Raw genomic sequence first — 16,926 nt, forward strand, 5'->3', positions numbered from 1 at the left:
TCTCATCTTCTCCACACCTTCCTCCATCATTTTTGGCATATCTTTCACCCCACTGTACCTCTTCTTCCAAAACTTTGTTTTCTACAGGAGGCTCTATTTTTTCTACAGGAGGCTCCTGTAGGAATTACAAAGAGCCAAAAGTGTCTACAAGAGGCAGTTTGAGGGACAAGAAAAGCTTCATGAGGAACCTATAATCCCTCTTACCATCTTCAACCCTCCTTGAAATCATTTCCAAGCCTGCATCACACTCCAAGCATCATTATTATTATTATTATTATTTCCCTTTCCAAGAAAAAACACAGAAAAATAGTTTTTTAGTTCTGAAAAGAAAACAAAAATAAAAGGAGAAAAAGGCACCATTAACTTTACCTGAAGCTTACCTACTATCCCTCCATCATTCATCTCCACCTTTGGCATCACTCTCAAGCTCCAAGCATAGGGAAATAGATGAAGTTTCAAGGGGAGAAGCAACTACAGGAGCTCCTGTAGGAATTCGTGTAGCAATTGATCCCATAGAAGTCCAACACCAGCAGCAAGGGACAGCACAATTGAAGGTTGAAAAGGCACATGCAGCTCAGTTCTAGCAAAAGAAGAACCTGCAAAAACACACAAAAACACGTCAGCAAGCAGAGACATCATGCATGAAGGAAAGTGAAGGCATGCAATAGAGAAAACCACAACACCTCACAGTCGATGTTTGCCAATACACATGGATTACAAGTAAGGATCTAAGTCACTCCTTTATCTGCATTTGTGTAATTAGGAATCATACGAAGGCAATGAGATGGTTGAAATTGGAAGAGGGAAAGGTGGCCAGTTAACTTCGCAACCTTCATTTAGTTGACTCTACTTAACCGCGATATCACCCACACGTGCACATAGTCAACTCAAGCAAAAGATGTGAAGGACAGGTAGTGGGAGGAAGAGTTAACTTCGATGTAGTGACGAGGCGATGATTATGAGGGGGGTCATGATGACCAAGCAGGTGGGACCAACAGTCCTAATCTGGGCAACGTACACCTTGCCAGCGCAACACTCATAACCGAAAACAGTGATAAAAGGTAATGAGCAATCCTCCCCGCACTTTCTCACCACTTTTTCTTCAGTTTCTCCTCGTAACTCATCCACACAACAATTTTCTTATGCCCGCACAGCCTCCTATCCACCATCCTCCATAGATTACCTCGATACTTTTGCTCTTGACATCTTCTACAGGAGCCCTATAGGTTTACTATAGGAGCACCTACAAGAAATCTACAGGAGGGATAACGGGTTCTACAGGAGGGGTAGTGAGTCATTTTGAAGGGTTAAAACGTGATTTTTGGCACGAATTTCAATCTAAAAAGGCGTGGTTCATGAATACCCTTTATTGAATATCAAAATGTGAAATACATAAAAAATAAAAAATAAATAAATTTGTTTAAAAAAAAAACACACAATCCCCTCTGTTTTTCTATTTCACTCAAAATTCTTTGTCTCCACCTCCATATCTAGTTTTTCAAAAGAAGTACAGGTAGTATGACAGGGGGGTTTATGAGAAAAGATCCCATTAACTCCACTAGACTCCATGCACATCCTCAAGTGGTGGAAATATTTACGAGGGCAAACTGGATGAATTTCTTTGAGAAGTTTAGAGGGTTTGGTAACAAAATTGCCCATGAATTTGCTCTCTCTGAGGACAAAGAAAAGATAGCAGAGTTATATCTACACAACATGGCCCTCAAAAACCTGAATGTGTGGGACCCCAATGCCAAGCTAGGGGATTTGCAATTAATGGCCATGGCATGATGAATGAACCATGAAGAATTGAGGGTAGCAAAAATCAAAAGATTGTTAATAAAAGGGCAGAATGAACCATTGATGATAAGAGTTGAGCCATTAGATCCTATGGAACTCATTAACACGCACAACTTGCTTGCCAATGACCGTTAGATTGCCCCTAAATATCTAGCCAATCAGGAACAAGCCATTGCACACTTTGAAGATATGCTCAGGCCACTTGCGGATGACTATGTGCATGCATGCATGAGAAGATGGAACACCCTACCCCACAGCTTGCAGATCAGAGATTACCATTCCCCCATGAAGATGAAGTAGGCATTGAAAAGAGTTCCAATGTACAGGTGCTCCATGAAAAAGCTGAAGGTTAAATGGATTGGCCTCAAACTGAGTCCTCCACTCATATTAGGCATGCTAGAAGGCATAAGAGAAGAAGAAGAGAAGGAGCATTGGAAGGACATAGAGAAAAAGGCAAGATTTTATGGAGAATAGGAGTAGACCACATCAGAAGCTTGGAATGCTAGGGAGGCCACCAGGGCCATGAAAGACCAAGAGATTGACTAGGTTGCTCAGAAGATGAGCAACACCTTTAGTAGGGGGTGATGATGAGCCTCATAAACGGGTAATTATATGGGCTCATTTTACCTCCTAACCTAGTCAAATCAACCATTCTCTTAGCTTATTGTATGATTTTTTGATTATATTTTTACTTATAGGGTGAGTTGAGTTAGTTATTATGGCATGTGGTCTAACATGTATTTAATGCAGATTATTGATGGATTTCGAGGTCAAAGTCAAGGATATAGTGGTCAAACTGCAACAATAACTCGAAGTAGATATAGGAGGGGACTTATAGGAGGGAATCCCCCTCATTTATTGCTCCTCACTTTGAATTCCCCTTCATTCAGCTCAGAGTACAAGCAACTGAATCATGCACTAGAAGGGGGCCGAGCAAGTGGAAGATGATTGATAGTTATCTCGAGTTTTGGGAGTCAAGCCTCCATGATTTTAAGGAAGCTATTGGTAGCTTCAGATGTATAAGTAGAGAGGCCTAGGGCGTCACTAGGGTCGAATTTTTTGCTTGTGTAAACTCTGCTCAAATTTCGAGCTTACTATTTTATGACAATTCTATGTAATCTTGCTATTTTTTGATAATGAAGATGGAATCCTTTTTGAGCTAGCATTGATTTACCTCAGAAGGCTAAATATCTTAAGTTAGGGCCCAATCCAAGCAGGCGAGATTCTATTTACTTGTATTTGTATGCTTTACTTCAGTTTGTAGATTAGTTTATTGTTAGATGTATTCCTCTTATGGTTAAGAATAGGGTTCTTTTGATGATTTAGTAGCTTGCTTCCATTTGTGCTTTCTATAGTAGGTTAAGCAGTGATCAGAGAAGATTCAAAATGCTAGCAACAATGTCTTGGCCTCTCTTCCTCCCTCTTGGACCATGATTTGAGGCCAAGACTCTCTTGCTGCCCCAAAAACATAGATTTTCCTCATTCTTAGGACTTCTAGTGTTTGTAGCTCTCTAGTAGGTTGATAGTCCAATTTTTCTTTGCTTTAGATCTTCTTTATCATGTTCACTTCTTGATTTGCAATAGTCATTTTCCATGCTTTCCTTTCTTACAACATTTCCCAGCATTTCCTTCTATACATCATAGTTTAGGCCATTTTAATGCAAAACTCTGTTTTTCCTAGGATGCACTCATTTCATTGGGTGCTTGATTTTCTTGGTTAATTGTCAGTTTCTATGCAGTAGATCTCTTCCAATAGTAGGCCAGCTTACCAGCAATCACACCCTCCATTTGATCCATGCCCTATAGGTCTCCCAAACCTCACCACAATTCTGTCCTAGTTTCCATGATTTTTCATAGAACTTATTCCTCTCTCCTTAAGCAAACCCAATCATCTTTTTCTCTCTTGGTGATTCATGGTAGACTTTAGGCACCCTAACACCTCATTCCAACCTTCATCCACCTTTTCCACCCACTCTCACACCTTCAAAATAGGGAAAATTACTCTCGACCTCCTCCTATAGGCCTCCTGTAGTTTCCCTGTTTTCCTCCTGTAGTTTTCCCATGTCCTCCTGTAGTTTTTTCTTGTAGGCTTTCTTTTGAAGGCTGAGTGTGGGAAAATCCTCCAGAATGGCACCTAAGACCTCCTAGGACCCATCCACACCATCCTACATCCTCCCAAGCTCCAAAACTGACCTCTAATGCCACCTGTTCGCTGCCACAATCACACACAATAAATTAGATGCATGTTAAATTCACATAAAAACACATAAAAATGAACTTAGGATTATTAAAAGAATTTACTGAGGAAGCTCTGGAGTACCTGCACTTAGCGACCGCTAAAGCCATGGCCGAGCAAGAAACCAACTGCTTAACCTCTTTTCTGGCTGGCGATCAGACTGCGTGGGCCGACGTTTCTTCATTTTTCGATTCTGTAGGCCACAAAACCTATAGGAACAGATCCGCAGTTGCGGCCCTTGCCTCTGCGGCCAAGCGGCCCAGCAATGAATATGGTCTTATGATAGCTGGAAGCCGTGACGGAAAGGGGATTGGTAGATCGGTTGGTAGTGGCTTAGCTGATTCAGCCTTCCCTATTGACCCTCGCCAAACCGACTCTGTCAGCTGCATGAACCGGACGACAGCCATTAAGGAGACCAGCCAAGAGATCAGCCCAGATCTGAGTTTCCAGATCTCTACAGCGGTCGTGTGGCAGGAGGGAAACTTGACCGCCGACGAGGCCAGAGCACGTAGACTTCAAGGCATCGTTCTTGCGAAGACAGGGCTTACAAGAAGAAAAGTTCTGTGCTATTGGCCACAGCCAGAATCTACGCAACAGGTAACATCAACTCATTTTCAGATTTTGATTAAAACCCCTGTGGGGAAAACCAGTCTAGTATGGGTACATGCAGAAAGCACCATAATGCAGTTGAAACAGAAAATATGGGCTTTGATGGGATACCCTGTTCAGATCCAACATTTGGTCAGTGGTAGGTGGTCCCTTTAGGATAGTATAACCCTGAAAAGCTATTAGCCCAGAAACAACCATTGCTTTAAACCTTAGGTTGAGAGGAGGGGCTCTGCCCCAGGGAAATCCAAGCTCCTCAGGAGGAGAGAAGGGGAAAAAGACAGAATCTCAGCATCAATCCAAGGGAGGCTCCCTTACAAAAACATTTTATAGGGTAACAGAGATCCAGGGTCCCCTCCAGATCAAGGTGGATATACACCCAGGCCATACATAGTAGATCAGCTAGGGCAAACCCCAACCCTCAACTTTGATTCTACATGACTTGAAGATTTTGTTAAGTCATATGAAACACAGGCCTTAATCTGCCGATTCAACAGTTTTTGGCCAAAGCCAATGGATGTATTTCACTGGATCTTCACCAATTGGACCATGGAATGTGATATACATTTATGCTCCAAGGGGTTTTTCATTGTTAGATTTGCATTCACGGAAGTCAGAGATATAATCATCAGAGCTGGGCCTTGGTTTTGGGGAACATTGGGTCTCTTTATGACCCCATGGTTTCCAGATTTTGATCCAAACAAAATGAATGTCTCCAAAATACCAGTCTAGGTCCGTCTATATAACCTTCCACTTCACTTTTGGAGTGAACGAGTCCTGGAAGGAATTGGGAACAACATAGGGAAATATATCAAAATAGATTTGGAAAGGACTGATGAGAGGATCTTCACCTTCGCACACATTTGTGTGGAAGTAGATCTAAGTAAAGGACTGTCGGAAAGCATAAGGCTGGTATACAAACAACAAAACTGGCTGCAAGGACTAGATTACGAAAACACTGCTTTCAGATGCAGGATCTGTAGGCTGACAGGCCACTTGCAAAGTACATGCCCGAAAGCCAAGAAAGAAAACATCAAGAAGAAGTAAAAAGGGAAGCAGAGGAAAGGATGGTAATTTCCCCCTCCTGAATCAGAGGACGACGAATCAGAAGCAGAGGAGGAAGTTACCCCCACAGAGAATTCTGAGCCTTCCCAAGGAAAGGAGACCCAAAAGGAAAACATAGCAGCCAATAAGGTTTCACAGCTCCATTCAAATCAGGCAGAGAAGACAAGCGAGGATCTGAGTATGGGAGGGATCAAACGGCATCACCCCTCAGATACCTCAGACTCAGACAAGGACACAGCTCCACAGAAAGCAGAAACATAGTTAGTTCTAGCTTCGATCGAGCCCACTCAAGGAGAGTGGCGCAAGTTCAAAAAGAAGAAGGGGAGGAAAACTTGAGGTGTGAGTCCTCATACTCACTACCGGGAACCAGTTTTTTTGTCCTTTGCTCCTTTCTCTTTTCCTTTCTTCCATTCTTTCCTAATGCACGGTAGCTTCACTACGTTGCATTGTGTGCGAAAGCACTCGAGCCCAATGGGCATCTTATGGAAATGCTTCAATGCATATGCTTTGTGTAACTTTTCATTTTTTAATAAAAGGTTACCGCTTTTTCCTGTGGAAAAATAAAAACACATAAAAATCCAAAAATATGTTTTTTGCCTATTTACTTCCAGAAATAGCATGGTTAGATGTTGTTTACTTCCTTGAGTAGGTAATGTCATTTCTTTCAAGGTTTTCATAGCGATTTTCACAAAAGTAGAATTAGCTTGTTAATTAAGGTTTACTAGGTTTTGCTTTACATTCCAGTCTTTTTCCTTTCTGCAGTTAGAATAGAATCTATAGAGTAATCTTTATTTCCTTTCATCACACATAAAGCTTCTTCTGAAATCTATAGAAGTTGGCTTGAGCTCCTAGTGATCTCGCGCCAACTGACCAAGTGACAACTTGCAATGAGAACTAGTACTTGTGCATATAGCACTGACGCTTCCAAGTTTGATACGAACTACCGGGTTGATAAAAGTAAAGTTGGTAGCCCAGGAGTTGCAGCATTCTTGTTGCGATACTGGTGCTCACCACTTTATATCTTTTAGAGAAAATATTTCACCTTTGATAGGAATGTTCAAAATGTTGTCCATGGTATTATGGGATTCATAAATATTTTTAAGGTAGGGAGTCGAGTCCTCAAGAGCATCAAATTATTATATTTATTATTATGCATTAGAAATTTTCTCCAAAAATTCTTAGGTTCAAATTTAAAAAGGTGTCACAATTGCTCTTTCTAAAAAATTTACATTCATTATCATATCAAGGGTTGGTAGCTTTATTATTCCTTTTATATAGCACCTCAATAGACAACTTGTTATTGTAAGTATAAAGGGGTGTAAAATTATGGTAGAGGCCTTTGATGTTGTCCTTATAAGATAGAAGGATTAAATAGCTATTTAAATTCTTTAAGGAGAGATCAACTTTAATTTTTGAAAAAACAAGTGACTTTAATTATCAGAAATTTCTTTCATGGAGATTTTGTGTATAGAAAAGTTTAGAGTTATGGTTAAATGTATATGACTAGCGAGGGTTATTGTAATGCCTTGTATTATTAAATAATAATAATATTAATAATAATAGACGATAAAAGTGAGAATATTAATAAATAATAAATACTAAAGTGAATTTCCAAATAAATAAATAAAGGAAAGTAAAAAAAAAAGGTAAAAATAAAATCGAGTTAATAGAAAGTAAAACAATAAAATAAGTGAGAGTCAATTATCGAAAAAGCTAACGAAAACGTAAGACAAAAATTTAGCAATTTGCATGATGACACATGAAATATATGCATGAAGATTATGTTTACATTTTTGGAATAAAATGATCTATTTAATGGGTGAGAACGAGGATGTGACCATTCTTTTGCTAGAAAAAATCTAGGATAAGAGAGATTCACTAGCAATGGTAACTGATTGAGGGCTAGTGGGTGGTCTGCTGTAGAAAGACATAGTGGATGAGTACGGGGATTTGAGACATTCCTTTCCTAGAAAAAATATAGGAGAGGAGAGATTCACTAACAAAGGTAACTTATTCAGGACTAAAAAGTGGTCAACTATAAGAACTATAAGAAGACATAGTAAAATCCTCCCCAAAACATTAATGGCAGTCAACTAAATGAAAATAGGGAAACAACTCTAAAATTATAAATAAGCTAGCTAATTCCTAGTTGGAAAAATAAGTTCTTACACTTATTATTCTTATACTAATTAATTGAAAATTTCCTTATATTAATAATTAATAAGCTTGAAATTTTATAAATATTTTTTAGTATTTAATTATGGTTTATGTCTATCCCATTATATATTACATCAAAACTCAGATTTTATATATTATATCAATACTCAAATTCTATGTATAATATCAATACTCAAATTCTATCTCTTAGATTTTATGGACTTTCCACATCAAAAACCATTAAAAATATATAAACATAAATAATATAGATTTATAATCATAATAATTCTTGTATATGAACTGGTGGAACACATACAAGCATGCAATACCAAAACACTAAGTTTGAAAAATAGTTTATAAATGAAAGCCCTAACAAATTTAAAATTTTCTCATCGGAAGCTTGTTTGCTGGTTTTGGTTCCTTTCTTTGAATTATTCTCAAAACCAAACTGTTCTCCAAACCGCGCATCATCCAATTTTATCTCCACATTGACCTTTGAAGTCCAAAGTTTTCTAAACTTTTCTGCGGGTTCAAGCATTGTGTCAGCGTATAAAGCCGCTCTATTTCCAACAACATTTTTATTTTATTTTATTTTTATTTTTTATATTAACATAAATTATATTCATATTCTCAATCGTATTCGTTATAATTCTTGTTATTCTAAAACCAAAATAAATTCGTTATAATTCTTGAAAACCTTATTCTAAAACCAAAATAAAATTTTCATTAATTGTGTTTGCGTATCAACTTCATTTTTGCTAATTCTTCTCGGCTCATAATAAATAGAAAATAACGTTCCGTTTTTAATCTTTAACAAAACGATACCTCTGGTACTGCACACTCTATATTCTGAAATAAGTGGAGATTATGGATTATTTCTCAACTTTATTAAAAATATATATAAAATCATAAAAATAAAGAACTTTAACTATCAAAATATCAATTTCTATATATTCCCGTCTATATAGGAAAACTTAATCCATGTTTATAATGGTGTGCTAAATTTCGATATGACCTTCAATCTGTGATGTTCCTTGTTATCATGTATATTGTTAAAAGTCATTTAAGGTTGGTTGTTGTTATGTATATTATTAAAGAATTTATGGAGGTGGAGGAATTGTTTGGACGGTTAAAAGTGGTTGGAATTTGGGTAAAATAATTTCAAAAATTCTTGTAGTAACAATGTTTGAATCTTATTTTTAATAGCGGACATGAATTCAGTACCATCAAAAACCCCAATAACACCCAAAATATTGAAGTTGGATAACTATAACTTGAATTTAGAAAAATTCCTGTCAGATTTTATAGAAATATGACCAGAATTTCCATAATTTTCAGTTTAAAAAAATAGTCTAATTAAACTAAGCTATGGTTAATAATAAAGAAAATTAGTGTAGAGAATAAAGCATGATGTGTAAAGTTCCAAAAAGTTTTGTTTTCAAAATGTATATTACTTCGGCGTAAAATTATTTTAGTTTTATTAAAAAAAAGAGTAAGAATTAGTTTATATTACTTCGGCGTAAAATTATTTTTGTTTTATTAAAAAAAAGTAAGAATTAGTTTAAGCATTAATAGTAATGAAGATTTTTATTTTTATATTAGGTGGAACCTTAATACAAGGTATGTCATGGAAAAGAAAAGTTGAGTTAAGAATCGGCAATACAATTTATTATATATGGTTGTAGGTTATGTGAAAAAACTTATTACATGTGGTTTCATGAATTCCTAGCATTTATATATGGTTGTAGGTTATGTGAAAAAACTTATTACATGTGGTTTCATGAATTCCTAGCATTTATAAGTTGAATAATAAAGTTTAAATTTGTTTAATTGTTATTAGAGTATTTTGTTTGGAATCTGTAAGTTTATTATTTATTAAAGTTACGGTATTACGGTATTTGAGTTGGTAGCAGTTTAGATATAAATTAATTATTAATAAAGAATTTAACTGGTATTTTTGAGATTAGAATGATTAGATGAAAATAAAAGAGCAATAAATTGATATTGAAGGGGAGTAAGTGGAAGTTTCATAAATTAGTGTAATATTAACTAGAAGTAATAGCTTATTTTTGTATAGGATGTAAGTGTTTGGATTTGAGGAAAGAATCATCGTTAAATAACATAGTACTTTTGATGTATCTATAAATAATTAATCTTGTGGAAAATGGTTGGAAAATTATAGATGTATTTTCATATAAGAATAGCATAAGGATTATTATAAAGTCTAAATAAGGATGATGCCTATCATGAAGGTCATTTTGGGGAATGGTTGGAAGAATGGAAAGATTATATTATAGTGGTAATAAATACATGAATGTTTGTATGGTGGGAATAAAGAAGATAAAAATATATAATGGGAAGATTTTACAATTGGAAAAAGAGAAAATGCTTCAGTATAAAGGTAGTATTTCATAGTAAGTCCAACATTAGTGATAGTCAAGTAGGGTTCTAATATGAATAAAATAAAATAAAATTTTAGGATTGGAGTAGCTAATTAAAGCTCATACAATTTTTTAAGGTGTATAACATTAAAATTGTAAAGATAGGAAGTTCTGAACACTCATAATATGTGGGGAATGACAAGTGATAAACTAAGAAAATGTTTAGAGGTTTAGATGATCAAAGATAATATTTTTCTACCTTTTGGAAAAGGAAATAGACTATGTATACTAATGAGTAATCACCTAGCATGAAGTGTAAGAAGGAATGTTGGTAGAAATTATACTAGCAATTGCACCGCATGTTGCAAAGGAAACGCCGTAAGGCTATAGCATATGGAATAATAGCATAGATGAAAAACATATGATATGCTATGTTATCTAGATGGTTCCTAGTTTGGACTTGTTTCCTTTGCAACATAAATTACTTACTAAGAATAGGAAATAAATAAATTTAAATTTACAACAGGTTTACGCATGCCTCATGAATGGAGATCCCCATTCCATTTAACAATTATTAAGTTTTAATTTATAAAGTATTTCCAATCAACGCAATAAATTAAATTAATGAAATTCCAAATGTGAAGTTTGAACTTTGAAATTGATATTTGAATCTTTACAAATATGAAATTTACAAGAAATTGCTTATTTGACATTGCAATTCTCCTTCAACTACAATATCATAGCCATCTAATCTCACAACTCTCTTATACATCTTCAAAATTTGTATGGCCACATGTACCCTTGGATCTGGAATGATCATTCGCACACAAGTAAAGAATCGAGCCATAGTCTCACTATAGTAGTTAAATTTACAAAAGTATAGCAATGTGTGGTTGATAATGGCCCCTCTTGTATGAAGTGGGTGATGGAGCATATTGTTCCATATATCATGAAGAAAATCCCATGATGTACGTGAGATTTCTCTCCTTATCTGGTCTTTCACAAAGTATTGGGCTAGATTCATTGTGACTCTATCCATGGCCTCATATAGGTAGGTTGTGATGAGCTTCTCACTATTAACCAAGAAATATTTATTAAAGTTTCACTAAGAGAAAAACCCTCCCTTCCTAAAAACCATAAGGATTCTCTAGAAACAAGTGAAGGTACAACCTGTCCCCTAGGTTTTTTGTTAAATATATTACCGAACCATTCTATGAAAACGAACATTTTCCTCCACTCTAATTGAAAATTGAGAATGGATTACACTGGTAGGGTGATGGTACAACACAAAAACTTTCTATTATTTGTGATTTCGTTGTGAGGGCATGATCATAAATGGATTTGGTGATGCTTATATTCTCCTCATTTCCTCCTCAACATCTCCAATATTAAATCAATGCAACATATAAAGAAAAAAATAATATGGTTTGTCTCTTCATTATTAATTAATGAAGTGCCACATAATCAACACCTTAGTAGTTATGTCTTGAACAACATGTTGCACACTTATCTCTGTATTGAATTTATCCAACAAATTACACAAAATGGAGGATCCTCTAATTTTGTTATCAACAAATCAATCAAAAAGAAAAGGTCAATACTTAAGGTAAATGTAAGTGATTATACAAACAATTCCCCTAAATTAAATTTCTGTTGGACACCTATGTTTCAGATTTTAGATGTCACAGAATATAAATTTTTCAGTCTTAAAGACGCAAAGACATGTCAAGCTCCACATCTTCCGTATTAAAAATGGTCATGTTTCAATCAGTAGCTCATTATAGATTGGTGCAATTATCATGACAACAAATCAATCCAAATCAGTCTCTTGGCTCTACATGTCCTTCAAACCTATTATATTTTGCATCAAAGTAATCAATAAGGTAGTTTCCTACATGATTTACAAGGTTTGTTATAATACCAATCTTTCATAGTTCCTAGTGATCTAAGCTCATTATGACCTAAGTTCTTGTAACAAGGCTATCAACCAGCAAGCATAATTTCATATGGGATATAGTTTACATATAACTTTGTCCATGACTCCTAAAATCCATTAGATTACCCTCTAATGCAAATAAAATATTATGTTTTTGTTGGAATACAAATCAATATTAATCAATTTCTTGGCTCTCCATGGCCTTCATACCTCTTAGCATCTACATCAAAGTACACAATGGGATAAATATCCTAGGCCATTGAAGCATATCCACACCAATCTTCTCAGTAGGCTGCAGAAAGCATTCAATCTCTGAAGGTATTGCGTAATTGGGAGCCATGCAATCCCCTACAACCCCAATAGTGAAACCATTGTGAGGGGCCATTCTATCAGGCTCAGAAGATGGCAGAGAATGTCTATCTGACATTTGATGAAAAGAGAGCCCATTCCATGTAGAGGAAAGTATGTCTTCAGAGTCCCTGACAATACCCAAGTAGAATATTTTAGTACCCAAATGGGAAAAATATATTCTAAAAAATTCTTGTTCCTAAAGATGTGTTGTACATAAAGCATTTTTTGTGCATATGGATATTGGCTAAAGGGGAATGATGTGCGGTGTAAACAAAGTTTTTTCTTGAAGTGGTTCAAAAATACTTCCCATTGTTTCCTTCGTCTTAATATTATTGAATATTCCATCTCTAGCTGAATCAAGGAAGAACCTTATTTGGGTTTATTTATGAGCAAACAATAGTGGCATTTGATTAGTGTCGTAACATGTTTTCTAGTTTGTAGATAGGTAAATAGTCATTCTCAAGTTTATAACAAGTATTTAGTTACTTTAAGAAATCAGTTCATGAACTTTTCCCTTTTGATCATGAGCCACAATGGAACTAATTCTTTTATCTATAACATGCCCCACAAACATTGTATGTAGATATTCAACCTCAATTTTCTATGTTGTCATATAGTTCTCCAAAATGTTAAGCTTATTGAAACCCTGTGAGCTTTCCTCATCTTTCAATGTAGTAGGTTGAAGTTTTTTTTCATTGCAGGCTTCAACACCAACGATCCCAAGGCTACTAGACTACTTGCATCCTCTCTCTTTCAAACATCAAATACTTGACCTTCATGGTGATGTGTGAACTTCATCATACAAGTTTCTCTACTCCAACCTCTCCCCTCATCCAATATTAGTGGACATAATGGATGGAACTTTGGGTTTGTTAGGCCTACTTATTTCTAACCTCCTATTAACAATTATTTAAATTTCACCGTATAACCTATCATGAGTTATTTAGGATTGCAATGGCAGATTTGATTTTATAAACCTAAGAAATTTACATCGTATTTGAACCTTCATCATATGGAGTCTGTATATGCATAGAAGTATTTATATGGATTTGAAACCAAAGAACCTACAAGCATTAGCCACATAACTTGTTGGACTAGGGTGTCTTATCTTTTAATATTACCTTGGAAAACATGATAAGTTAATGTACTGTTCTACACTCCCCTTAGCTATTGGGCTGCATTTTTTCATTATCCATTTTTCTTGTGATGGATGGAACTGACTCGTTTGAGAACAACATACAACCCCTAGGGACATCCCCTTGAGAATACAAAGCCACTCTTCCATCCTAGGGAAATTCAATAGGTCTATAAAAATATGGGAGAGAAAATAAAGGCCAGGCCACATCATTTGTCATTAGACTTATATAATCTAATGCTTGGTAGTCATGTATCAGTCTTGGGCCCATGGCTATTTGTATTCACTTCATTGTTGTAGAGTTCATATCCACAACATTGGAGTTGGCTACATTTTATTTCGTGAACTAGGGAATGCAGTTAGGGAAGGAATTTTGAAACTATGGATATGGAATATTATTTGTAGCATTTGTGGAGATGTGTTGTACATAAAGAATTTCTGGGCATAAGGATATTGGTTGAAGGGGAATGATGTGCAGTGTAAGCACAGTGTTTTATTAATGTGGTTGGACACCACTTCCCATTCTCTCATTGGTTTAAATATTATTGAATATTGCATCTATGGTGGAATCAGAGAATAACATTATTTGGGTTGATTTATGAGCAAACAATAATGGAATTTGATTAGTACAATAACAAGTTTTCTAACTTGTAGATAGGGAAATCATCATTATTAGAAGTCAGTTCACAAGTCAGTTCACAATATTTTCCCTTCTGATCATGGGCCCTGTCAAACCAGGTAGTAACTCCATGAAAGCAATTCATATTATTCCTTCAGGTTCTTCTTTATTATATACATGAGGGAGACTGTTCACTTCATATCCTGATGACTGTTCATATTTCTTATTATTTATTTACATCAATTATATTTATTCACCCAATCCTGATGAGTCCAAGCATCATTCTGTATTGTTCAAGATTTTCTCTTCCAAGCGCTTTGGTGAATATGTCTACAATTTGCTAATTAGTGGAACAATAACGGAGATGGATTGTTTTGGTGTCAACATGATGTCAAATCAGATGATACTTAGTATTGATGTGCTTTGTTCGATCATGGAACTTTGGGTTCTTTTCCAACTTTATTGCAGAGGTATTGTCAATCATGAGTGGAGTTGATTGTATTTGTTTTACCTACAAATCTTCAAGAATTTTCTTGAGCCACACAATTTCTTTTGTTGCCTCAGCTACTGCCACATATTTTGCTTCTGTTGTGGAATCTGCTAGAACTGATTGTTTGCATGATCTCCAGGAGATAGCTCCTAATCCAAGACTCATAGCATATCCTGAAGTAGATACCCTAGTTTCTTTGTCTCCATCGAAGTCTGAATCAGAGTATCCAATCAAACTGAAGTCATCCACCTATGTGTACTTGATTCCAAAGTCTTGAGTTCCCTTCAAGTACCTTAGAAATCTTCTTGCAGCAGACCAATGTCCTTCACAAGGTTTTTGCATAAACCTAGAGAGGATTCCAATAGCAAACGAAATGTCTAGTCTAGTAGTAGTTAGGTAGTTGAGACTTCCTACAAGTTGTCTATACTTTGTTGCATCCTTAAATTCTTTTCCTTCAATAGATGTGAGATTTAAGTTTTGTTCCATTGGAGTAGTAAGAGGATTGCATTCTCTCATGCCAAACCTGTTCAATAGATCTCCAATGTACTTCTTTTGAGAAAGAAATATGGACTTCGGATGTTGAGTTACTTCAATACCAAGATAGTAATGAACATAGCCCAAATCAGTCATTTCAAAAATTTTCCCCAATTCCTTCTTCATGGATGCAATGTAGCTTTCATTGTTCCCTGTCATCAAAAGATCATCTACATATACCACAAGATATACAACTATTTTGCCAACTTTCTTGACAAATAAAGTTGCATCATCAAGATCATAATGTTTGAAATTGAGTTTTAGAAGATGCTCAGTTAGTTTTTCATACTAGGCTCGCGATGCTTGTTTTGGGTCAATGGTTCCATTGATGTGCATATCTACTACAAGGCTTCCAGGGTCCAAGTACTTTGGACAGATTACCCGTCCCAGCATTAAGTTGAATAGTTGTCTAATGACATTAATTGTAGGGGCATCTCTTCTTTGCCTCCCTAGATTCTTGAATCACTTCTCCTTAATCAACTTATTGTAAATAGGAACATCTTTTATTGCTTGGAGAAGTGGAATCTTTACACATAGATTTTTCAATTCTCCCAGAAGTTCAATTTCTTCTGGGGTAGGGTGGAGTGGTTGGGTTAATCTCTCAGAAAGGGTGGATTCACTTTAAGAATGATTTCCTCTCTTTCTTCCTCAACCTCCCTAGGTGGAGGTTGAGGTTGTTTATCTGGGAGAACCGTCCCAGATCTCAGCTTAATCTCTTTGATTTCCACAGCATAAGCTGGATATGATGTCTCTCCACCATATACTTACTGATCCTGTCTGTTGCTCAGGTTTGGATTTGGCTGGGTAGGAATCTGGGTTGCTTGGGTGGAGCAAAATGTAACAACTGTGGTTGGGTAGGTGGTGGAGGCAATAAAGCAGGAGAATTTTTGTATTGGGGCCTCTACCCCTAGGGCAGTGCATTCCACTGCGGTTGTGGCAGAGCATATGGTTGAAATGACTAGCTGGCTGGCTAGGAGTGATACTGAGATGCAAAGGACCAAGGAGGGGGTGTAGACCAGGAAGGATGAGTCGGGGGTCCCCAACAATGTATGGTTGTGGTTTGGTTGGGGTTGTAATATGCATGGGATGACCCTTTCATACCTTTTGGGTATGGTCTAGGCCCATGAGGTCTCCCTTGGTTTATGTATCAGGGCTAATGAGTGACCCCTTCAGCTCCTTGATATACATCTTTGACTCCAGGCAAGGAAGGGCATTTGTCTATGGAGTGGTTTTCTTCACAGAATGAGAAATTTTCAATAGAATTCAATGGAAATTCATTCCTAGGATGCCTCCTGGTGCATCTAGGACAAAAAATGCCCAAGGCTCTCTCTCTGCTTCCTCCTGTTTTCTCTTATTGTGCATAGTGTCCATTTTGAAGGCAAGGGTTTGCAACATCCCACTTTTGAAATCTTCCAGCATGTTTCCAATTTCACCCTTGATGGATGAGTTGGAAGAGAAAGTACTGACCATAGGTTGACTACCCCTACCCTTTTTCCTAACTGCCTTAGAATGGGTTCTAAAGACAGTCTTGATATCCTGATAGGCTAATTTGTAGATATCTCCTCATGCTAACAAGTATAGGGTATCTAGAAGATCTTCCCTTACTCCCCTAAGCAATA

This window comes from Pinus tabuliformis, chromosome Q (assembly GCF_031772625.1).
Source record: "Pinus tabuliformis cultivar Carrire ecotype Pingquan chromosome Q, CPIR1, whole genome shotgun sequence".
In the NCBI taxonomy this organism is placed as follows: Eukaryota; Viridiplantae; Streptophyta; class Pinopsida; order Pinales; family Pinaceae; genus Pinus; species Pinus tabuliformis.